Source organism: Camellia sinensis, chromosome 13 (assembly GCF_055761805.1).
Source record: "Camellia sinensis isolate YWXY chromosome 13, ASM5576180v1, whole genome shotgun sequence".
NCBI lineage: Eukaryota > Viridiplantae > Streptophyta > Magnoliopsida > Ericales > Theaceae > Camellia > Camellia sinensis.
Genome location: NC_138973.1, coordinates 133,337,204 through 133,364,229, shown reverse-complemented (window position 1 = coordinate 133,364,229; position 27,026 = coordinate 133,337,204). Strand labels below are relative to the sequence as shown.

Here is a 27,026-nt window from a genome sequence, read left to right as displayed (position 1 = left end):
TATTATTTAATTGAGCAAATAAATATCTTTAAATAAATATCTTTAAATAAATATCTACACATATCTTTAAATAAATAGTTTTATTATTTATTTTAATACTTATTTGCGCAATGGAAAAATATCTAGATTTTTATGCTTTTTCTTAGTCATTAAGCTAGCCCTATTTCATGGCTTATAAATTGAGAACTTTGTCTCAATTTTCACCACACATTTTCAACAGCCTAGGGAGAGGGTGAGAGGGTGAAAGTGTGATCAAAGGAATTAGAGAAGAAGAAGAAGAAGAAAAAAAAAATAATAAGGGTGACTTTCAAAAAGGTAAGAACATACCCCTCCTTTGTCTTCCCCAATTCTCTCACCATCTCCTTCTATTGTCTAATATGCCTCTTGTGTTGCAAATTAATGGTAAATAGGGTTTTTGGTGTATGTTGAAGTGTGGATATGATCAATTGCCATTGTCTTACAAATTTGTGAAATTAGGCACTGCTGCAACTTCCCTAATTTAAAATAAATATCAAATCTATTTAATTCTCAAATCTGAATTTATGGTGGGATATTTGGTGTGTTTAGAGTTTGTGAAAATTTTATTAGCTCCAAATTGTTTGTTTTTAGGGCTTGGATAAATTGTTGAAAAATCTGGTCCTGAATCTCTAAAAAACAGTCCACTTTTAGCAATTTTATAAAATTCTAGAAAAATCACCTCATGTTGGTTCTTCTATAAAAATTTAGAACTTTGAGTCCTCTTTCCAACAGATTTTATTTGAGTGAAAACCATCGGGTAGATTGAGAGAAACGTTAGTTTCCCCAAAGGGTGACAAATCTGGACAGGTTTTCGAATATAGTTTGTAGATGAATTTCTGGAGGTGCTATACACATTCTGTGAATTGGAATTGAAACTAGACAGGTTAATTATTATTTCTGTGCAATTTCAGCCCCTAACTTGACCTAGAAGTATTTTTCCCAAAGCACTCTTGTTAGCCATGCAGAACCGAACAGTGCTGGAAATGGTGTTTTGTTGTATTGTTTGTCTCTAAGTATTTTAAAGCATGCCTAATGTTATTTTCTTGCCTTACCATACCTATGTATGATTATCATGGGCTATATTTCATTTCTTATGTTTGTCTTATGCTCTTTTATATTACCGAATTACCGAATGTGACTAGCTTGCTTGGCAAAAGATCTAATAAATGGGAAATGGAAAGGGGTTGGTAGTAGGTGACGTTCACCCTTGTGCTTCAGAATGATTTATGTATTGAACATGTGAATGGAATTAAAACCAAATGAGTTAAGTCTTGTGCAAGCGGTCTAAACGAGCCCCTAGATTGACACGGATGTATTCAGACTTTATGCGGTGGTTTCAGGGTGTAAGCGAGTCCTTTGGTATGATATGTGCAGGGTGTAAGCGAGCCCTAGGCACGATTTGGTATGGTATGTGTAGGGTGTAAGCGAGCCCACTTGTTTGGCCGTCCCTTTTGAGGTCCATCAATGTCACTAATCGGTAAATAACCAGGAGGTGGGCATAGGTGGTAAGGTCTGCAAAGCAGCAAAAAGGGGAGTCTGAGTAATCCGGTGTTCAGCCTTGTGGTTGGGTAGAAGGATCTCTTTGGGGGATCCTAGATGTCTAGGCAAACTCCTAATTCATAGAACCTTGTTGTAATTTTGCATGTTATGTTACCCAATTTGTCCTATGTATGGTTGATTGGTTGATAGAAGATATGGGGATGTGTGTGTTTTTACTGGGCATTCCAAGCTCATGGTGTGTCATGCCAGGTGGTGAAACAGTTATAATGATGAACGTTATTGCAAAGGCAAATACAATGAAGTGTTGGAGCGGTGGTTCATTTGAAGACTTAGACTAGTTGTTTTTGTTTTCAATGTTTTGTAATCCTGCAATGGAAAATAAACGAATGATCCGTGATACTAACTCTGGTTATATATGTATATTAAGATGTTTTGGTTATCTATCCTATTTGTGTGGTAATATTGTACTTAATTAACGGCCTGTAAGTTGGGGTGTTACAGTTATGTTTTCGCAACTAAATATATAGTTGCCAAAAGTGTTTTTTTCTTTTTTTGGCTACTAAATTTTTAGTCGCCAAAACATTTAATTCTTTTTTTGCTACTAACTATTTAGTCACTAAAAATATTTAACTCCATTTTTGGCTACCAATTGTTTTGTCGCCAAAAACATCATTTTATTTTATTTTTCATTTTAATTAATTTTTCCATAACCTATATGTATCCACCGCAACATGTAATGGATATACAAACAAAACAATATGTATATATTATCACCCATTCCATAACGCATATTTCACTTTCAACCATCAAACAAAAAAGAATACCTTTCAATGTCAACTTATATACAAACCAACTATATATATTCCAATTAGAAATTCAAATGTTTTTTTTCCAAAAAGATAAGTATTGGGCTGAACAAGCCCAACCCAACCTCACACCACGCACCCGCGCCCAAGCCCAGGCCCAACCTCGGCCGCGCGTGTTTATTTTTGGGTCTAATGGGTTTAGCCCAATTTGCCCATAACCTCCCTCTCTACAAAACTTGGGTGCCCCTTGGGGCCTACCCCAAGTTACAAACCCATGCCTTATAAACCGACAAAATTCTTCCCACCAAATCAATGTGGGACAAGTCCTAAACCATACCTTTAAAAAATTTTCACCAAAACTCCATTTCCATGGAGCTCACTTTAGCTTTAATTTCCCATTCATCCGATAATGGTTTTGAGTAGCCAAATATACCATATGAATCACAATGCGGCATAGAACACGTTACCACTTAGACCCGCCAACTTTGGCGTATGGGTCCCACCTAAAAAATAGACCAAAGTTAAAGAAAAAAATCAGATTTTTCCAAAACTTCAAAAACCATTTCTAACAAATCACTCCCCCGAAAAAAAAGAAAAAAAAAATCTAACTCCTCAAAACCACACATGTGTGAGGAACTTTATAGTCTTTATTACACACGACATAGATATAAGAGAAAGATGAATGGAATGCTCTCACTTGGTGGCATGGGTCTTAGTTTGATAGAGGATGTAGAAGAATGGAATACTAGGCATTGTTGTTGGGATGGTTGGGATTGAAGGAATCATTGTGGGAATGTTGGGCAGTGAAGTAGCTGGCAGTGGTGGCAAAGTCAACTTAGGAACAGTGGGCATGGTTGGTAGTGTTGGATTGGGCAAAGTGGATAGAATTTGGGTTGTTGGAAGTGGTGGCAATATGGGCATTGGAAAGCTTGGGATTGTTGGCATTGTGGGCATAGGCGTACTTGGCAATGGTGGCAATGTGGCTTGGGGCACGGTCAGCATTGCAGGCAGTGGTGGGAGTGTGACCTTAGGCATAGATGGAATTATGGGTATTGTTTGCAGTAGGTTGCGAGCTACTAGGCATATGTGGATGCTTGATAATGACAGCATCACAGCCAGAGATAGAACAATACTACAATGATAAGAAGCCATTGTTTTTCAGGTCTGGAAGGCTTATGGGTTGGGTTTCTTTGAATATGAGTGATATTGTGCTTAAAGTAGTGCTTTTTTGGATTGAAGAGAACAACATGAATTAGTGGGTATTTATAGAGAAGAAATGCTAGAAGATCAGTCAAACATGTTTGGAAAGCACAATGTGAGTTTGATGAGATGTGGTTGGCCCAAGTGTTGTGAAACACCAGTTTGTTCACCTACAACAAATGCGAATGCCAAGTAACCCAAAAACATAACTAACACGCAAGAAAACTTAGGTAGTTATTATGACTTATAGCTCTCATTTGCACATATGCCCATTTGAAAGGGGTGCCATTGGTTGAGTCAGAATTTTATTCTCAAGGGGCCAATCAATTAGGTCATATTAAATTTTATTTAATGGGTTGTTCAACTAGTTGTTTTTAATTTTTAATTATACAAAATGGGTGAAAAATTAACTTCAAACCATTGGAATAACAAGTAGAATAAAATTAGATCAATTTTCAACACATTCATTAAATAATTTACCCGGAAAGCTCTTCACAAATCTATGAACTAAGTGTGATCAATTTTCAACGCGTTCATCGAATAACTCACCCAATTTTTCCCCCACAAATCTATGAATTTAGTGTGACGTCATACATAACAAATAAGCATACCAAAAATTATTATGTACTCCGCCAAAAATTATATGTACGATTCATTCAAATTCCATACAAAAGGCAGAGGTCGACAAAAAACTTCCCAACTGTTCAAAAGTGTAAATTATCCTCCATACAAAAAAAATGGAAGATCTGCATGTCAAGGCCAAAAGTCATCTACAAAACAAAAATTACACCCATTTGTTTCATATAGCATTTCAACATAAGATCACGCAAAAAAAAAAAAAAAAAAAAAAGTTAATAGATTTGTAAAGGAATTTTTTCGTTTTTCATTTTGAATTTTTGGCTAAGGTGGTTTCATCCCTCAATCATAATATTTTGAAAATGAAATTAAGATTATTGAAATGTTAGGAACCAAAACAACGCAAAGTGCACATGATTAAAAGTCCATTCGCATCCAAAAAATGACAATCAATGTAAGGTTGTGCAGCATATATATTCAACAGTTATGAGGAAAAATGTAGCCCTTAAAAATGACAATCAATTTAAGGTTGTGCAGCATATTCAGCAGTGATGAGAAAACATGTAGCCCCTAAAAAATTACAATCAATGTAAGGTTGTGCAACATAGTCAGTCTCGAAAAGCCTTTTTTGACTAAGTTTATGGCGTTTTTGATGCCAACTCCCAACCTACGCATGATAATTACATCCTATCTATCCCCATAGGTCCTATTTGACACGAGAAAGCTACCTGTGGTATCCATAGAGTGGTTCGGGGGCTGCTTTGAATTTTCGGCCCCGAAAGGCCTTTTTCGACTAAGTTTATGGCGTTTTTTATGCCAACTCCCAACCTACGCGTGCTAATTACATCCTGTCTATCCCCACAGGTCCTATTTGACACAAGGAAGCTACCCGTAGCATCCATAGAGTGGTTCAGGGGCTGCTTTGAATTTTCAGCCCTGAAAGGCCTTTTTCGACTAAGTTTATTGCGTTTTTGACACCAACTCCCAACCTACACATGCTAATTACATCCTGTCTGTCCCCACAAGTCCTATTTTACATGAGGAAGCTACCCATGGCATTCATAGAGTGGTTCGGGGGCTGTTGTGAATTTTCAGCCCCGAAAGGCCTTTTTTGGCTAAGTTTATGTCATTTTTCACGCCAACTCCTAACCTACGTATGCTAATTACATTCCGTCTGTCCTCATAGGTCCTATTTTACACAAGGAAGCTACCCGTGGCATCCATAGTGTGGTTTGGGGGTTGTTGTGAATTTTCAACCCCAAAAGGCCTTTTTCGACTAAATTTATGGCGTTTTTTACGCCAACTCCCAACCTACATATGCTAATTACATCCCGTCTGTCCCATAGCTCCTATCTTGTCTGTCCCTATAGGAAAATAAAGGAAGGAAGAGAGAGACAGAGACAAAGACAGAGAGCAAGCGACAGAGACAGAGAGCGAGAGCGAGAGCGAGAGAGAGAGAGACAGAGAGTGAGCGAGCGAGAGAGAGAGAGAGAGAGAGAGAGAGAGAAGAAAGAGAAAGAACCTGTTTGTATTGCGGCGGTGGCCGTGGTGATTTGTGGTGGCGACTATGTGCGACGGACTTGAGCAACGGTGGTGAGCGACTTCGGTGAAGTGAGGAGGTGAGGTTCTTTGTGTGAGAGAGAGAGACAGAGGAAAGGGACTCAAATCTAGGCGCCTAAATCTAGGCGCCTAAAATATGTTCCCTTTGCCCTAAAATGTCTCAAATAGTTATTTTGTATAAATAAATGAAATTGGTATTGGGAATATGAAATTGGATGGATGTTTATATAAATGGTAGAGTTAGATATGTATTACCACTCACCTATGGAAATTTGGATAATTTATATGTCTTGGAGATTGTATATCTGCTTAGAAATATCTGTTTTGGACTATCGGTGGAGAATAGCTATGATTGTTGTAGAAATTGCATGAGAATTAGGTGAATTGAAACTAATTTCTTAGCCGTTGTCATTGAATATGACTATGTCTTTAATACATTGTAAATGTATGGTGTTTGGGAGGAGAATGTGGATGTACTCCATATTTGGAAGAAGAAAGGGGATGGACTCCATTAAATGAAGTTGGCTTGCGTGTATAGGGTGAAAGTCCCGAAAATCGTGCATATACATGGGTGTAGATTCCGGCGGATGAAATATCCGTAAAATGACAAAATAAAAGTATCTGTATGATGGTTATGCTAGTTAGAGACCCATTGAGTTGTACCCTCCGTTTGGTTGTTTGAATAAAATAGTAAATGACTCATGAATTGAGATATAAAGCTTGGCATGGCATGGTTTTGTAAAAGAGTTATAAATGATTTTATCATGGGCATTGGATATGCATATCATACTTATATCTTTGTTAAGATTCATACATTGGCGGTGTTTGGGAAGCTGTGGGGTATGCTATTTTAGCCTCAAATTTGAAAAAAGCCAAGTAGCCTTTACTATAGTTGAACCAATGATTTATATTATAAAAAAATAAAAAATAAAAAATAGATAACAACTTGGTAGCCTACATTGCCACTTGACAGTGCACTGACACCCTACTACTGTCACTTGGCAGGCTGTCTCACTGATAATAAATAACACTTTTGCCCCTTTACACCAATTTTGGAAAAAGTGAGATTAGGGACCAATTTGTCATTTCAGCCTCAAACTTCATTTCGAACACATTTTTTAATACAACTCAAATAAAAATCCATCCTATCTTCCCAAACACATTAACTAAAATAGCTAAAAAGTCAAAAAGCCTAAAAAATAGCCACTTCCCAAACTCCCACATTGTGTTAGATTGTTTTTACTGGGTTTTGGCTCACCCTATTTGGGAAAATCATTTTCAGGTGCTGATGTTATGCCTCCACCAAGGACTTAGCTTGGGAGGATTGTGGAGCTGAAGGCTCAGTTTTGTTTATCTTGTATTTAACTTTTGTATAAGCCTAGGGCTTTATTTGTATTGCGTTTATGACTCATTTTTGATGTACCCAAGCCTTGGCTTGGAAAAATGTAAATTATTAGGGCATATGAACATTTGTTTAGCTTTCATTCCTTATCATTTTTTGTATATTAATTCTGATTTATGAAAGCTTATCATTTCAATTATGTCATCTTGTAGTAGTTGTTTAGAGATGGGTTATTATAATTATTTCGAGACGTTACAATAAATGCGAGTGTGCCAGCAAGGATTGAAAAATCCTTACAGATTAATTTCAAGCCAATTATCAAGTGATTGCGTTGACGGTTCTTTTGCCTCAACGAAGAGGATTTCAAAATTTCCAAGTGTAGGGAAAAGAAAAATTAAAAGAAGAATGGAGGAAATGAAGAAAAATGATTGAGTAAACAATCGGGGTAATTGAGTGAACAATCAAAGTAACCATTAATTACTTCTACTCCTATGCTTTGAAAATGAAGTTCATAAAATAAAGTGCATGAAATATAAATCTATGTAAAACTACTCCTAAGATAAGGAAAATGACAAGAAAAATAGGAATCAGTTGTCTTTGATTTGAGTTGGTCCCTTTACAATGTAGCTATGAATGGCTATTTATAGGCAAACATTTGTAGCAAAAAATTACCTAAAACTACCGACTTTTCCATCTCCTCCATTTCATACTCCATGATCTTCCATAACTTCCTTCAATCTCCACTTCATGCTCCATGTTCTTCACTTTGTTTTCCATCATCTTTTCACATTTCATAACTTCTTATAACCTCCAAATGAGTAGGAGGGTGTCACATGTCCTACAAATTATATAAATTATAAATAATAAAAATACAGATTTATGGTACCAACATTACCCCCTACGACCATTAAAAATGATGTTTACTTGAATTTTTGATGGGCCGAACGAAACACATGACTAATCTAAGCAACAAAATGCTTCAAATAGGATCAACAAAGTGCTTCGAATGATATAATAACACCAAATGTTCACTATTTGTCGGTTGAATGCAAGAGCCGTTGTTTGACTACAACCGAAGCACACATATTGTCATTATTTTGTGCCTTCTGTGCCTTAAAAAAAATAAAAAAATAAAAAAATTGGCCATCAATTTGAAAAGATAAGCCATTCTCAACCATTGATTTAAATGCATAGGTTTTTCCTAGTCAAGTTCAACACTTCAAATGGCTAAGTTGTTCTTTAGTACATCAAACTCATCAAAATAATGCTTAAAGATGATTGTTTTATTTGCCATTTCATCAAAATTAAATTTTGATGTGAACCACAAATTCAAAAAGGATTTTGAACACCTAGAACCATAATACAAGATGGCCTTAAAAATTCAAACAACTTGACATTTTGAATAATGTCACCACCCAACCCCAGGGCTTAATGCTGGAATCGCAACTTACTAATTCTAATTGCACAAATTAAAGGGCGCAAATGGAAACGAAATAAAAGTAAGAAAATAATTAAATAGATAATTCACTTCATTAATTACCTCCTCCTAGGGAAATAAAAAGGAAATACATCCATTGGACTTTTATTATTTTATTATGCGGTGACAAAAAAGTTAGGAAAAAGAAAGGAAAAAAAAAAAAACAAATGTAACAGGTCGGTATCCAATTTCAGTGGGGTCCCACTATACGAGGTTATAGTTCTTCCTTACATCTCATCACCTGAAAGAGGTAGCAGCTATAAGCACATAGCAGAGTAAGAAATATTAAGCCAAAAGTATAGGAAACACAAAATAACCATAGATAGTTATTTAAGCTAAAACCTTAACATAACTTAATTTGAATAAACAAATTATTTAAGTGGTAGAAGTGGAAATACATAAATTATGTAAATAAATAACCATAACCACGATACAGAACAGAACAGAACAGAATAGAACAAAGGTCACAAGAGTGACAATCAAGACAGAGGTCAATGGATCCATGACAAACAGAGGGCTACAAAGTGACCAAATAGAGGCCAATGGTTATTTTTAAGTCCCCCAAGGCATGAGACTCCCATGGTGGTACTTACAAAAGATAATTGTTTATAAAATCATTGTCAAATAATTTCTAAAATTTAAACAAATATATTCACGGGTTTCATTTTAAACAAATAAAGTTCAGACAATAATCAACATAATTGAAATATTAATATAATTTATAAAACACAAATTGCGTAAAATAAATTATAGTAACTCAAAATATACGTAAAATCTATTATGGTGACTTAAGGTATATTATAACTCACCTTGATGTTAATCCTTCATTGTTTCTTCCCCGTTCACCTAAATTTCCCCTTTTTACGAAAGGACTACACCTTATTTTGCTCCTTACATTTACCCAAAGCACCTCAGGCACCATTTGCTTTTCCTCTAAGGAACCACGTGGTATCACCACGTGGCCCTCTCTTTTGCTGCATGCTTATCCGTAAAGATAAGCATCTGATTCGTTTTTTTGTTTTGTTGTTTTGTTGTTTTTTTGTACAACAATTAGATTAACTCTACTTAATAAAATAATAACTCCAAATTAAAATACATTTTTGTTTTTTTTTCATATACCATCATAAAATTAATTATTTAATTTTACTATTACTACCATTATTATTATTATTATTATTATTATTATTATTATTATTGCTATTGTTATTGTTATTGTGATTGGTTGTGGTATTAATTAAATATTTAGGTTGTTACATTTTCCACTTCTAAATAGAAGTTTGTCCCTAAACTTGACGTACCTTGGTTTTCGAAGAGGTGTCAATATTTGGCTTGCATTTGACTCCCCGTTTCCCACGTAGCTTCTTTGACTCGATGATTTCTCCACAAAATTTTTACAAGAGGTATAGTCTTGTTTCGAAGAACCTGACCACGATGATCGAGAATCTGTACTGGTTGTTCTTCATAAGAGAAATCTTCTTAAACTTTCAAGTCCTCATAATCAACCACATGCTCTGGATCTCGAAGATACCGCCGAAGCATCGAAACATGAAACGCATTGTAGACATTGGACAGTTCAAGTGGTAGTGCAAGGCGATATGCCACAGGACCAATCCTTTCTAGTATCTCGAATGGCCCGATGTAGTGTGGGTTTAATTTTCCTCACTTTCCAAATCGGATAACCCCTCTTGATGGTGAGATCTTTAGGAACACATGATCTCCTATTTTGAAATTTCAAGTCCCGTCTTCGTGTATCTGCATAGCTTTTCTAGTGACTCTGAGCATTGTGGATTTGCTGTTGGATGAGTTTGATTTTATCACTTATGATTTGCATGATCTCGGGGGCTAACAGTTTCCTATCTCCGACTTCCATCCAACACAGAGGTGATCGACATTTCCTTCCATATAATGCTTCGTACGGTGCCATTCCAATGCTTTCTTGGTAACTGTTGTTATATGCGAATTCCATCAAAGGTAGATGCTCATCCTAATTACCTTTAAGGTCTAACACGCACACATGTAGCATATCTTCCAAAGTCTGGATGGTTCTGTCAGATTGCCTATCAGTTTGCGGGTGATAAACAGTGCTAAACTTCAATGTAGTCCCCAAAGCTTCTTGCAATTTGTTCCAGAAGTGAGACACGAAGCAGTGGTCTCGATCAGATACGATTGAAACTAGGGTGCCATGCACAAATAATTTCCTTGATGTATAAAGTGGCAAACTTATGAACGGAGTACGTGATTTTGATTGGTAGAAAATGCGTCAACTTCGTCAATCGATCTACTATAACCCATATTGCATCATTCTTCGAGACTGACTGTGGTAGCCTGACCAAGAAGTCCATAGTAATGTGCTCCCATTTCCATTCAGGAATAGAGAGTGGTTGTAGCATCCCTTTAGGTCTCTGATGTTCTGTTTTAACATGCTAACAATGCAGCATTTAGGGACGTGGCTTGCTATGTCTCTTTTCATTCTTGTCCACCAGTAGTGTTCCTTTAGATCATGATACATCTTCGTATTGCCAGGGTGAACTATAAACCTCGAGCTATGAGCTTCTACCCATATCTTCTTCTTAAGTTCTGGAAGGTTGGGTACGCAAATTCGATTCTGAAATTTTAGCATCCCATTGCTTATAGTGAAGTCAGGATTGAGCGTACTTCTTTGCTCCTTGTACTTCTTCTTTAAAAGTTTACCTTCATATTGGCATGCTTTAATTTCTTTAATCAAAGTGGGTTCTACAGTTATATTAGCGAGCAAACCATTGATCTAGCTGTAAACGAGAGTACATGCCAAACTTTTAGTCATCTTTCGGCTCAGTGCGTCTGCCACCACGTTAGCTTTGCCTAGATGGTTATGGATCTCTACATCGTAGTCTTTCATAAATTTTAGCCACCGCTTTTGCCTCATATTCAGTTCCTTCTGTGTAAATAGATATTTAAGACTCTTGTGATCAGTGTAAATTTCATAGGTTGCACCGTAGAGATAATTACGTTAGATCTTGAGGGCGAAGATCATTGTAGCCAATTCTAGATCATGGGTTGGGTAGTTCCTCTTGTCACTACAACAAAAAGCAGATTTCGCGACTAAAACTGCATTTTTCGTTGCTGAAAGTAGTAGAACTGGCGACTAAAATGGAATTAGTCGCCAAAATTGATCATTTTTGCCGACTAAAAGAGTTTAGTCACCAAATATAAGGGTTTTAGCGACTAAAAGGCAGTTTAGTCGCCCAATACAGGGGTTTTAGCGACTAAAGGTTGTTTAGTAGCCAAAATTCACGGTTTTTGGCGACTAAAGTAATTTAGTCGCCAAAAGTGATGGTTTTGGTGACTAAAAAACAGTTTGGTCACCGATTATAGGTGTTTTGCCGACTAAAAACAGTTTGGTCACTGAAAGTGAAGCTTTTTGGCTACAAAAAAAAAAATAGTAGCTAAAAACAGTCAATTGCCGACTAAAACTCAGTTTAGTAGCCAAAAGGGGCGACTAAAAACAGGTTTAGTCGCCAAAACTGCTTTATTTTTGGGCGGAACTTAATTTTTTAGCGACTAAAAAATACTTAGTAGCCGAAAATTATGGAATTGGCGACTAAAAATTTAATTTAGTCGCCAAAAGTGGCCTAAATGTTTTTTTTAGTAAATAATTTATTTTTTACATAAATTATATTGAATAAAAATAATTATATTTATATATATTGTTTTGTATTAATACCGGTCAATATACTATATAAATAATATATATTGCATATATATTCATGTGATGTTGTAGTGGCATAGTGGAGGGAGTGTGTTGCTAAAGGTATGGAATGTGAGACGGTTGGCGGTTCGAAACTCAGAAAAAGCAAAAAAGTGGGTATTTTTTTTCCAACGGAAACACCTTTGACAACTAATAATTTTAGTCGCCAAAAGTCTTTATTTTGGCGACTAAACAGTTTAGTCGACGATTCAGTGAGTTTTGGCGACTAAATTATTAGTCGGTAAATGTATGATTTTCAAAAGTGTAAAACACTATTGGCGACTAAAACTTTGGTCGCTAAAGACCTGTATTTTGGTGACTAAAAAAGTTTTAGTTGCCAATACCTCCGCCGACCACGTATAGCGACAAATGTGGCGACTAAAAAATTTTGTCGGGGAAAGTAAAATTTCGACTTTCGGCGACTAAAAATGGACTTTTGGCGACTAAAAATTTAGTCGCCAAAAGTGTTTTTTTTGTAGTGTGTGAGTCTTTAGTTGACGTGAGGCATAAGCAATGACTTTTCCATTTTGCATAAGAACGCAACCCAAACCATTATATAAGGCATCACTATAAATTACGAACCCATCTGTTCCCACGGGGAGTGCTAGCATAGGAGCTGACACAATTCTGCTTTTTAACTCTCAGAAGTAGAGCTCCAGTTTGTCAGGCCATTCAAAGGGTGTGTTCTTCTGAGTTAGCTGGGTCAAGGGTGATGTTATCTTTGAGAAATCTTGCACGAAGTGGCGGTAACAGCTAGCTAGACCTAAGAAACTTCGAATTTTTGACACATTAGTTGGTTGTGGCCAATCCACGATTGCTGCAACTTTTTGTGGGTCAACCGAGATGCCATCGTTGTTAATGACGTGACCGAGGAAGTGTACACTAGTGATCCAAAATTTGCATTTCTTCAACTTGGCATAAAGTTTGTGATCACGTAGTGTTTGTAGGACAATTCACAAGTGCTGCTCATGGTCTTCCGGTGACTTAGAGTATATGAGATTGTCGTCAATGAAGACGATGACGAACTTATCAAGATATGGCTTGAACATTTGATTCATAGATCCATGAAGGTTGCTGGAGCATTTGTGACACCAAATGGCATGATGAGAAACTCGTAGTGCCCGTAACGTGTTCTAAAGGCAGTTTTTCGATGCTTTCCATCTTAACTTTTAGTTGATGGTAGCCAGAATGCAAGTCAATTTTTGAGAATACTTGGGTGCCTTGAAATTGATTGAACAAGTCATCGATTCGTGTTAAAGGGTAGCGATTCTTGATGGTGAGTTTGTTCAACTCTCGGTAATCAATGCATAACCTCATCGTGCCATCCTTTTTGTTTATGAATAGTCTGGAGCTCCCCAGGGTAAGGTACTAGGTCGAATAAAGCCTTTGTCTAGTAGTTTCTAAAGTTGTGTTTTCAGTTCTTTTAATTTTGTCATGGACATGCAGTAAGGGGCTTTTAATATTAGTTGTGTACCAGGTTGAGTTTTAATAGTGAATTCGATTTCCCGGTCAACTAGGGTACCAGGTAAGTCTTCGGGAAAGACATTTGGGAATTCTCTAACCACGAGGATTGCATCAACACTGGGGACATCTTTTTGTATATTGATCACATAATAGATATAACTACAACAACCCTTTCTTAGAAGTCATTGGGCTGTCATGGAGGATATAAGACAGGGAGGGGTAGAAATTCTGATTCCATCAAAGACAAGCTCAAGTTGGTTTGCTAGTCAGAGGGAGACCTTTTTGGCTTTACAATCAATAGAGGCGTGGTTGGCAACCAGTCAATCCATTCTTAGGATTATATCAAAGTTACCAATGTGGAGGGGAATCAAGTCCATGTATAAGGATTTGCCTTTTAAGGATATAGTACATGATTTGTACGCATCAATACTAAGGACAGAATTACCAAAAGGAAAAGATACAGACAATAAATATCCTAAGGGTTCGGGTGTTGATGTCAACTTTGCAGTAAAGTGTGGCGCAACAAAAGAATGAGTTAAACCAGAGTCAATGACAACATGAGCTAAATGACCACAGACAGAAAGTGTACCTGATACAACATTTTCGGTAACTTCCGGTCTTCCAGGTACCAAGGCAAAAGCCTTTCCTTGGTGTTTTTGGTCCTTCCTCCCTTCTCCAGGTTTTGCAAGTTTTTTGACTAGTCTAGAGGGGCCAACTGTAGGATTGGTAAGCTTTGGACAGTCGCTCATCAAGTGGCCAACTTGACCGTATTTAAAGCATGCTCCCGTGACTCGATGGCATTGTCCACAATGACTCTTTCCACACGTATGACAAGTTGGAATAGGGCCACCTCAGGGGTTAGTAGGGCCTTGATTGCCTGTATTGGTTGTGCCCATATTTACCCTCTTGGGAGGCGCAACACTGGATCTTTTATTGCCTCTTTCCCCAAATCGCTTCTTTTGGCTTGGTTCTTCGGAGTGTAAGGCTTTAATCCCCTTTTTCCGCAATGTACGCTTGGTCTATCACTTTCACATAGGTTGGTAGTTTCAAAATCTTAAGCCTATCTTTGATTTTAGCATCCAATCCTATTTCAAATTTCCTTGCGTTTCAAGCTTCGGTAGGGATAACATATGTCGCAAGTCGCGCGAGTTATGAACTGGCTCTCATACTCAGCCACCGTCATGGTTTCTTACTTTAGATGTATGAATTTCGACGCATTTTGTTCCCGCAGAGAATTTAGGAAGTATTTTTCATAAAATACTTTAAAGAATCTTGCCCAAGTCATAATTTCTTCTTTCTCTAGGGTAAGAAGCCACCATTCCTTCGCATTATCTTTGAAAGTGAAAGTGGCAAAAGTTACCTTCTGTCTTTCGGTGTAGGGTAAGGTGTGAAAAATCTTTTCCATGTCTTTAACCCAAGCGTCTGCTACCATTGGGTCTGGATCGCCGGTAAATGTGGTGGGTTTCAGATCCTGGAACTATTTTATTATAACCAGCTCTTCTTGCCATTCTGGCATCCCATTGTTTTTGTTAGTCTACAAGGCTTGCAAAAAGCTGGTAACCACTCTTTCTATGATTCTTTCCATCGACTCAGTGCCACTAACTGATGACTCGCTTCTGTTACCGTTATTGGCCATTCTACAAAGTACAGTTTCGTGGAAATAATTTAATAGACGCGGCATCACATTTAGAAAGTACAATTTCGGGGAAATAATTTAATAAACGTGGCATCACATTTATTAAGTACAATTTCGGGGAAATAATTTAATAAGCGTGGCTTCACATTTATAAAGTACTATAAAGCATCATACATATAAAATTCTAGTAGTATAATATAGTATTGGCAGTACATCCTTATCCCAAAAGTCAGAAGTAATGTTAGTGTCTATTTCTTTTGGTACAAAAACAAAAGAGGGATCAAAACCGATCATGGTCAACTTACAAAAAAAAAAAAAAAAAAATTTTTTTCCTACAACATCTAGAATGGTGGGTCAAACAACCCCGAGAAGTAGTATTGCATAAAAAGCTCAAATTCCCATCCTAATTGTACCACACCAAAACAAACCCACGTTGCCTGGACTGTAAAATTGGGGATAGATTGTATATATCCCCAGAACGCTTGATCAACGATCCAGCTGGGTGTCTCGATGTATGATAAGTCATTGCTAAAATCAACATTATGAATGTTAATAATTTCCAAAGGGTTAGGGATGGTGGTGAATAGTTAGTCTTCAGAGTAAACATTCCCCATTCTCTTAGCAAAATCTGGGAGCAAAGGGCCCACTATGTGGTGAGGGCGGTCAAATCCTGGGGCAAGGCCGAGTATGCGGGTAAGTCTAAGATATCGTCCACGGGTGTAGGCACGACTCTGCCTCCACAATAAGTATGCTACATTAGTAGGATCCGCCTGCACATATATCGACCAACCCATCAATTAGGCAATGCCTAAGTGTAGTCGCCTAACTATATCTTTTGAGTCTCCCCATCATTCCGATGAGGTGGAGGCGTGGTGCTCTGCTAAGATTTCCTCCAAACTTATAGCCCCAAACTCCTCCCAAAATGCCTCATTAAGGATAACCTCGAACATTCTTATATCACCAGAATTAGTCAAAGTACAATATTTTACATAAAAGGACTAACGTCGCAGGTAAATATTTATTTATATATTTTATTATTACTATTATTATTTTTATTTTTTTTAAAACCAATGCTCTGATACCACCTTTGTCACGACCCAACCCCAGGGCTTAAGGTTGGAATTGCAACTTACTAATTCTAATTGCACAAATTAAGGGGCACAAGTGGAAACGAAATAAAAGTAAGAAAATAATTAAATAGATAATTCACTTCATTAATTACCCCCTCCTAGGGAAATAAAAATGAAATACATCCATTGGGCTTTTATTATTTTATTATGCAGTGACAAAAAGTTAGAAAAAAAAAAAGAAAAAAAATGAAGGAAAAAAAAATGTAACAAGTCGGCATCCAATTTCCATGCGGGTCGCACTATACGAGGTTACAGTTCTTCCTCACATCTTATCACCTAAAAAGGGTAACAACTATTGTAACACCCCGTATTTTATTACTTGGATAACCTTACCAATATTCATTAATTAAATCCATTTACAAATAACATTTCATCCTTGGATGAAATGATGAGTAATTAAATATACATATTCCCTCTCGTTATACAACAATGACATTTACATACAAATAAAAGAAATGCCCTGAGGCTTACAATAAAAGAGAGGACACTACTCTTTACAAAAAAAATAGCACTTAGCCAAACAACAAATAAAGTAGTACAATCCATCACTACATTATACTTATGAAATGATAAAACCCATTGTTTGATCTTCAAATCCGAAAAGCATTCCCTGTACACATGTAAAGGCAGGGGGTGAGCAAGCTCACCGAACAATCTCATATTAAAACATTAAAAGATATGCGGGTACAAAGATACTCCTATATATATGTGAAATTATATCATGTCAAAACCATATGATTCTATTACATAAACTCTTAAATCCAATTTATTTAATTAACCACAACTAGTTAACTTAAATAAATAAGCATGCCTCAAATGCAACATGACATCCTTTTCAATTCTTTCCATTACCCATTTGTTAATTGAATCAAATAATTAAACAATTCACAATGACATCAACAAAGCATTAAATACATTTTATATAGTCTTATGAGATGAATGCATATGCCATGTCATGCTAAAAATATTTTCTCATCTTTTGAAAATCTTATGCGCAATGCCAATTTGAAAGCACATTAATCCAACAATTTTAATAAAATTCCAAAGTGGTAAATACGACTCAGGTAATCCATAGACTGGTGTCTGCAAGTAGGCTATACAAGTACTACCAATTCATTTCCAGTTCATATATGCTACTCAATTCATGAGTTAAATTCATTATCTTTTAACAACCAAGATGAGACTACAACTCAATGATTTTCCAATTATGCAAAACTCACATGAACACTTCAAACCTGTCATTTTACAGATATTTCGTCCGAAGGAATCGGTACCCATGTATATTTTCTCAAATATGTCATTTTACGGATATTTCGTCAGCGGGAATCGGCACCCATATATATATATATATATATAATTTCGGGTCTTTCACCCTGGACACTCCGGCCAACTTGCTTTAAATGGAGTCTATCCCCTTTCTCCTCCCAAACAAATATACATATGCAATGTATTTATAAACATAATCACATATGGAGTACATCCCCTTTCTCCTCCCAATAAACATACATATACAATGTATTTATAACATGGTCATATTCAATGACACCAATTATGGATTAGCATTAAATTGACTAATCCTCATGTAATTTCTACAACAATCATAGCTATCCTCCACCGATATTTCTAAAGAGATGTTCAATATCAAAATAAATATGTTATTCAAAACTTCCATAGGTGAGATAATACATATCCAATATCACCATTTATAAGCACAACCTTCCAATTTCACGTTTTCAATGTTAATCCCGATTATTTATGCAAATAATGATTTAATCAAATTAGGGCAAAAATCTCCCTTTTACCAAATATCAACCCAAATACCAAACACAACTACTTTGGTACAACATGATCTTATATTCAAGCCTCACACTCATTTACCACATACTCATCAAAAATCCCTCTTTTCCATATAACACACAAATCTTAGATTTGTCCAAACCACAACCAAATCTCATCATCTATACACAATAGCAAATAACTGAGCTAAAAACCATATTAGAGTGTAGAAATCCCTACAAATTAAATATTACCATTACCATCCTACTATGCCAAAAGTTATGGTATAATCTTAATAATACACTTTTAACCATAATGGATATAACCTTTTAACCAAAACTAATTTAATCCACTAAATTAGTAAGTTTATTATATTCAAAAAATTTTAAATTAATAATACTAAACTTAACTTCACATGCCTTATCCCTCAAACATAACTATATTTCAACTTAACCATTTTTCATGCCAAGCTATTTAAAAGGTTTTTTTTTTTTTTTTTTTTAAACCAAATTCTCTACCAATAACAATTTCACAACGTTTTCTAAAATTACTAATTATAGCGATCCCGGTTATCCCTTTACTGTTCTGTTGTTTTCCGGATGCGGTTCCGTGGAGTTGGTAGTTGAACGTATCGTGTTGTTAACCTTTAAACTCTTTTGTTTGAGTTTTAGAATGTGTTGGGCTCGGTTGTTTCAGGTTGGTAGAGCTTTAGCTCCTATTGTTGTTGCCCAGTTTTTGAACGGTCCGCTCGAGCGGGTCTTCGTACGCTCGAGCGGGGTTTTCACAGTTTCAGCATTTCGTGCCTTTGCAAAACTTCTGCAGATGTGTTTTCTACGCTCGAGCTGGTTTCTTGTGCTCGAGTGGGTCGCGCTCGAGCGTACTTGTTAGCGCACGAGCGGGTGGTACTTTTTGGTGTAAGTTCTGGGAGGGAGAAATCTATGCTCGAGCGGATTGGTTTTCGCGCTCGAGCGGATGTGCTTTATTCTTGTGTCTTGGCGCTCGAGCGGGTACTTTTGCGCTCGAGCGGACCTAGTTTTTGTTCTTGACGCTCGAGCGTTGTGTTTTCCGCTCGAGCGGGAGAGTCGTATATCAGTTGACAACTAGGCTATTTTAAATCACTTTTTACATCCACACTCTCTCTCTTACTTTTCTATAACTCCATTGGAGAGCTTCTCTCACTAGAAACCTAACTTCTCTCTAGGGTTTGATCTAGCTAGGGTGTTCTCCTTACCTTGGGTCTTTTTATAAGTTGGGTTGATCGTCGAGGGCTATCTTTTGATCCGAAAATATTGAGTTTTGGAGCACGTTGAGTTTCTTCGTCTTCTCTGTTGAGTGCCAGCTTTTGAGGTAGGGATAACCTACTCCATCTTATGAACCTTGTCTTTGAATTTTAGCATTTTGATATATTGGGGGTTGTTAGGTAATTTTAAGAAAGTTTGGGCCTTTGTGTAATCTTACAAAAGTTGGGGTTTTAAATATATAAACCTATATGCATGTCAAGCATAGAGAAATGAGATTAATGTTGGGACATTGATGGAAATGGAACCTTAGGGTTGTTTGTGAATTATGGTAATTTGCCCTAATTGGTTTAATTAATTAATGCATATAATTAATTAAAGAAAACGAGGAATTGAATTGAGAATGTTGAAATGTTGATATATTATCCATTTGTGCATTTATTTCCTGCTTAGAAATAATTGCTTTGGGCTACCGGTGGAGGGTAGTGTTGATTGTTGTAGACAATGCATGATGATTAGGCAAACTAACACTAATCAATTGGATGTGTCATAGAGTATGACGGTTGATAGAATACATTAACTTTATGTGTTGGTTGATTGTGCATATGGCCAATGTGTTTATATGCATTATGTGTAGAAAGTTGATAGAATACATTAACTTTATGTATTGATTGATTGCGTATGTGATTCTGTGTTTATTTGCATTACTTGTGTATGAGAGAAGATGGGGGATGTACTCCACGGTTTAGGAAAAGATGGGGGATGTACCTCTAAACCGGTTAATGGCTAAGGGAAGATGGGGGATGGACCCAGGGATGCAGCTCATATGCTCTCCCATTGTAATGTTGAAGTGTTGATACAACTCATATGCTTATCTATTGAAGTGTTGATACAGCTCATATGCTTATCAGTTGAAATGTTGATATAGCTCATATGCTTATCTGTGGTAGTGTGACATGGCTTATGTACTTATCTATTGAAATGTTTGTTTGATTTGATATAGCACTAAAATGTATATCATCACGCATTACTTGTGTATGGGAGGAGATGGGGATGTACTCCACGGTTTAAGGGAAGATGGGGGATGTACCTCTAAACCGGTTAATGGCTAAGGGAAGATGGGGGATGGACCCAGGGATGCAGCTCATATGCTCTCCCATTATAATGTTGAAGTGTTGATACAACTCATATGCTTATCTATTGAAATGTTGATACATCTCATATGCTTATCTGTTGAAATGTTGATATAGCTCATACGCTTATCTGTTGTAGTATTAATATAGCTCATACGCTTATCTGTTGTCGTATTGATATAGCTCATATGCTTATCTATTGAAAAGTTCGTTTGATTTGATATAGCACTAAAATGTATATCATTATCGTTTGTGAAGTATGGAAGTAGTTTATGTGTTATTAATACAACCCAAAATGAGTATCCACCTTGAATTTTGAAAGTGTTCTAGTGATGGACTATTATCTCATCAAATGTTTTGGCCAGAGTACTGAGCCTTGTTTTCAAACTCAAAGTTGAATAAGAAATGGAAAGTGAATTGTAACATAGACTTGACTGTCTTGGAATTCTAATAAGATGTAAATGGAAGTGTAAGTATTGACCATCTATCAGTTGCTAATCTTTAGTACTGAGCCTTGTTTTCAAACTCAAAGTTGAATAAGAAATGGAAAGTGAATTGTAACATAGACTTGACTGTCTTGGAATTCTAATAAGATGTAAATGGAAGTGTAAGTATTGACCATCTATCAGTTGCTAATCTTTTAGGCATTGTTCATATTCGGTTTAGTATATTTCTACTGGGCTGTGGCTCACCCTATACGGGAACATCATTTTCAGGTACAAGTAGCATGCCACCACTGAGGACATAGCTTGGGAGGCTAGAGGCAGACATACTTTTGTTGCCTTATTTTCCTTGATTGTATTACATATAGATTTAAGCCAAGGGCTTAATGTGTAATTACGTTAGCACTCTCTTTTGTAACCAAGTGTTAACTTGGAAAGCTGTAAGCCCGTAGGGCATTTGCTTTTGTTGTAAACATGTAATACTTTTGTACTGAAATACTCTGATGAATAGATGAATGTGGACTTTTATGTATCAATGTATGTCTCTATATGGATGGGTTTAATGTCATTATTTTGAGGGCGTTACACTAATCAACAAGATATTTACATCAAAATTTATGAAATATACCTAATAGCAACATTTTCAAGATTTTGAGTTCGAAAGTCCACATTTCACATTTTTATTTTCATAAAACTAAACACAACTTAATCATCAACATATCATCTTTTATAAAATATCATGAATATAACACTTTTAGAGTTTTTAATCCCAAAACAACTCTATAATTCCTACTTAAGCATTTACTCCATATTCCTGAACATTAATTTATTTTTCTCAAAAATAAATTCTAAAACAAAGATAAAAAAAATTCAACTTTATATTTCTCAAAATAAATCATCTAATCATAATATGAAGTAGATACAATTCATACAACTATTAAATTCTATTTTCGGATTTCTTTTTACAAAATGAACAACACAAAATAATTTTTCCAAAATCAATCTCAAAATACCAACATTCTTAACATTTCAACATAATTTTTCTTCCAAAAATTACCAAACAAAAATCTGAAAATGTATCTATATGCAATACCTCTTATAATGATATATTTTCTCAAAATAACCCTAACATAGCTTTAATGTAAAAATATGAAGAAAGTTCCTGCCTCAAATAGTGAAGAAGAGCAGATCTAGAAGGCAAACATCGCCCGATCATGAATCCGAGATCACCATTGCGAAGATCACGACGAGCTCTCCGACTTTCATTTACAATACTTTTACAAAATCTCACTCTAACGACTCTCACTCTAAGCTCAAAGATTGAACATTAATGAAGGAGAAAAAAAAAGAAAGAGAGAGAGACAGAGAGGAAGAGAGACGTTGAGAGAGAGAGAGAGAGAGAGCACTAAGCTCTCTGCCAATTCCAACCAAAAGAAAAGAAAATAAAAGAAAAGAAAAGCTAAGGAAAAGAAATGATGGCAAGAGACAAAAGGGGGTCCCACCCACATGGGTTTGTTTCTCAAAAATTTGGTTTTCTCAAAAATATAATTTTTGTAATAATACTTCAAAATTTTATAATATAAATTATAAAATGATATTATTTTTCTCACCACAAAATATAATATTTTGCTCACTACGAAATATACACACTTTCATTCTTTATAAAATATATAATTTTTTGCAATATGGTATACATCATAAAATCAACTATCAAAATTTATTATAACCCCTATATAATAAATAATAACAACTCTCAAGGTGGTTACTACCAATTATAAAATTAAAAAGGACCAAACCCCAAAAACTCACTTTCAAATTCTGCGATACACTAGACTGAACACTGATCAGTCCGCGAATTTTCATAAAATAAATACTCATCAACAAATTCTGAAATTTTTACCCAACGTACTAGACTCGTATTTGAACAAAATATAAAAATTTCATAATTTTATGAGATCAGAAACTATTTTAAAAAAATACAAAACCAAACTATTTTTGCACAAAATTTACACAGTAGTCAAATCTGAAAATTTGCTCAATTAAATTATGCACTGTCTATTTTTTTTAAAAAAAATTCTAGGTCATTACAACTATAAGCACATAACAGAGTGAGAAATATTATGCCAAGAGTATAGGGAATATAAAATAACCATGGATAGTTATTTAAGATAAAACTTTAACATAACTTAATTTGAATAAACAAATTATTTAATTTGCAGAAGTTAAATTACAGAAATTATGTAAACAAATAATTATAACCACGATACAGAACAAAACAGAACAAAGGTCACATGAGTGACAATCATAATAGCAGTCAATGGATCCACAACAAATAGAGGGCCACAAAGTGACCAAATAGAAGCCAATGGTTAATTAAATCTCCCAAGTCATGGGACTTCCGTGGTGGTACTTACAAAACATAATTGTTTATAAAATCATTGTCAAATAATTTCTAAAATTTAAACAAACATATTCATGGGTTTCATTTTAGACAAATAGAATTCAGAAAATAATCAACGTAATTGAAATATTAATATATATTATAAAACACAAATTGCGTAAAATAAATTATGGCAACTCAAAACACACGTAAAATATAATATGGTGACTCATGGTATAATACAACTCACATTAATGTTAATCCCTCATCGTTTCTTCTCCGTTCACCGAAATTTCCCCTTTTTACGGACGGACTGCACCTCATTTTGCTCCTTACATTTATCAAAAATATCTTTTTAGGCACCATTTCCTTTCTCTCCAAGCAACCATGTGGTATCACCACGTGGCCCCCCCTTTTGCTGCATGCTTATCCGTAAGGATAAGCATCTGATTCGTTTTTTTTTTTTTTTTTTTTTTTTTTTTTTCTTTTCTTTTCTTTTTGTTTTGTTTGTTTTGTTTTTTGTTTGTTGTTTTTTTTTGTTGTTTTTTTTTTTTTTTGTGTGTACTTATCTACAACAATTAGATTAACTCTATTTAATAAAATAATAACTCCTAATTAAAATACATTTTTGTTTTTTTACATACCATCATAAAATTAATTATTTAATTTTACTATTACTTTAATTTTACTATTACTACTTCTATTATTATTATTATTATTATTATTATTATTATTATTATTATTATTATTATTATTATTACTATTCTTATTATTATCGTGATTGGTTGTGATATTAATTAAATATTTAGGGTGCCACAAATAATTTCAAAAAATTCAGATTCGTGAATATTAAATTGTTCATCATTCTTAGCTATGCTTGGCTTGAAAACATGTTCTTTGACCAAATAACTTTCATCATTCACTGACAAATGGGGCATATTACTTTGTGGGCCAAATGGGTATTGCATTTTGATTACTCTATTCATGATTTTGTCTCTAATCTGCATTAGATTAGGCTGTCTATTTGAGGTGATTGAGGTGTGTTTTGTGGAAGCTTCAGTTGCTCTGTCTAACTCTGGAGGCAACACAGCAATTGGAGCTCCTCTGGGTCTGTTTTTTCTGTATTGATTTGTTGGTTGGCTTGTTGTTTTTTTTTGCTTTGCTTTGTTGGTTTCTCACCAACTGGAGCTTGGAGCTTGTGCTAGCTCCAAGCTCCTCTTTATTGATGTAATCTTCTTTTCATCAATAGAGATTTCTTTTGTCTATCAAAAAAAACTTTCATCATTCATTGACAAATGGGGTTGTTTTTCTATTTTATCCATTAACGGGTTATGAAAATCCTCCATGTGAGTTTCATCATTTCTTAGTCTAATAGGTTGTTCCATTTTAGCCATTAATGGCTTAAGAAAATCCTTTATATGAGTTTCATCATTTTTTGGCTTAATGGACTGTTCCATTTTAGCCTTTAATGGCTTATGACAATCCTTCATAGACATCTTATGTCCATGGTTTGACTCTCTAAGAATGGGTTTTTAACCCCCCAAGTCTTATATGGAACATTATTTTTGACCATGCTTGGCTTAATAACATGCTTTTTGGCCATGTTATTTTCATAAATTGGCTCTGTAAAAATGAGTTTTTTTGACCCCCTGAGCCATTGATGAAATCGACTCTTTGCTTTTGCTATTTTCAACCATGGAAAAATTCTGAAAAAATTCACAAATTCCAGCCATTAAAGCCTTAGTTAAAGACTTGGTAGTGAGAGTTAACAACTCATCATTCCATTGGCGAATTTTCATATCAAGTTGATGAATTTCTCCAATTAAATGGTGTCTTTTTTCTTCCACCAAATAATATTGTGAGGGATGAAAGTTTATTTCATTAAGAAAATAGATCTCTTATTAAAGATCCAAAAATTTTGGGTTACGCCAAAAGATTTTATCTAGGCTATTTGGAATGGACAAATCTAATTCATTTTTCATTTCTTACACCTGATGTCCCACTGGGCGTGTAAAAAATTGTTGGCTTATTTTTCTTACGAATGAAAATATCATAAATGCAAGCGTACCAGCAAGGATTGAAAAATCCTTACAAATTAAATTCAAGCCAATTATCAAGCGATTGTGTTGACGGATCTTTTGCCTTAACGAAAAGGACTTCAAAATTACCAAGTGTAGAGAAAAGAAAAATTAAAAGAAGAATGAGGGAAACAAAAAAAAATGATTGAGTTAACAATCGAGGTGATTGAGTGAACAACCAAAGTAACTATTAATTACTTCTACTCCTATGCTTTGAAAAGGAAGTGCATAAAATAAAATGCATGAAATATAAAATCAATGTTAAACTACGTCTAAGATAAGGAAAATGACAAGAAAAATAGAAATCAATTGTCTTTGATTTGAGTTGGTCCCTTTACAATGTAGCCATGAATGACTATTTATAGGCAAACATTTGTAGGATAAAACTACCTAAAACTACCCACTCTTCCACCTTCTCCATTTCATACTCCATGATCTTCCATAATCTTTCATAACTTCTTTCAACCTTCACTTCATGCTCCATGATCTCCATCACCTTTCCAAATTTCATAACTTCTCATAACCTCCAAATGAATAGAGGGTGCCACATGTCCTGCAATTATATAACTAATAAATAATAAAATTGTAGATTTATGGTGCTAACAACTGCAAATTGGCTTGCAAAGTTGTTTGCTTCCGAAGCAAATCTGTCTCTGTCTTCTCATCGTTCTTTGCATACTCTTTCTCTCTCTCTCTCTCTCTCTCTCTCTCTCTCTCTCTCTCTCTTTCCCTCTCTCCGATTTTGGACCCATCCCACTTCTTCATTCATCCAATTCAAGCATTGATAACCCAAAAATCAAGGGATTTTCATTCCAATCTTTAATCTTATTATTTCTTATCTGCCATTTTTATCTTCAACACAAGCCATTCTATTCCTCATAATAACTTTTGTTGTTTTTGAGGCCAAATCCCCCTTTTCTCAACCCATCCTCTTTCTCCTTCCTCGTCTTTCTTTACTCAACTAGCCGCATAAAGATCTGCGTTTTGTGCTTTGTTTTTGTCTTTCTTTGTGTTTGTGTTTTCTTTTTTCACTTTTATTCTTTTGTGTTTTCCTTTTGTACTTTCTCTTTCTCTCTAATGTGTTGTTGTCTATAAATTTTCAACTTTTTCAATAACTCATTTGTGAAAAGCTTCACAATTTTGAATTGGTTGATCAAATTTGGAGAATTCACTGACCCATTCACAAATGTGGTTTTTTTTTTTTTTTTTTTTTTTTGTGTGATATTTTGTATTTTTTTACCCATATCAAATCATTGGATACCTATTTCTAAAAGAACTGAAATTTTATCTTTTGATCATCAAATTTCAGGTTCCTAACCTTCAAAATTGACCATTTCATGGTTTCAACACATTGGCCATGTTTGTTTGGGTGGACATGAGCTTGGGATTGGACTAATAGTCCAATAAAATTATTAATCCGATGTTTGGTTAAACAATTGAAGTACGGACTAATTATTTTAAACTTGACTTTTAGTTAAGATAGGATAGATAATCCAACGGATTCGTAATCCCAAGATTATTAGTCATGGGAATGCTAATCCA

General features: G+C 35.2%; 2 long non-coding RNA genes across 2 annotated transcripts; one reads left to right on the top strand and one right to left on the bottom strand.

The window, feature by feature from the left end:
- Nucleotides 1-219: 219 nt before the first annotated feature.
- Nucleotides 220-2,004, top strand: LOC145806032 (uncharacterized). Its single transcript, XR_014348453.1, has 2 exons — nt 220-315; nt 1,768-2,004. It is a non-coding gene; the product is annotated as an uncharacterized LOC145806032 (long non-coding RNA).
- A 14,759-nt stretch (nt 2,005-16,763) lies between these two features.
- Nucleotides 16,764-22,454, bottom strand: LOC145806440 (uncharacterized). Its single transcript, XR_014349580.1, has 2 exons — nt 22,193-22,454; nt 16,764-17,046 (listed from the first exon to the last, which is right to left on the bottom strand). It is a non-coding gene; the product is annotated as an uncharacterized LOC145806440 (long non-coding RNA).
- Between the last annotated feature and the right edge of the window lie 4,572 nt (nt 22,455-27,026).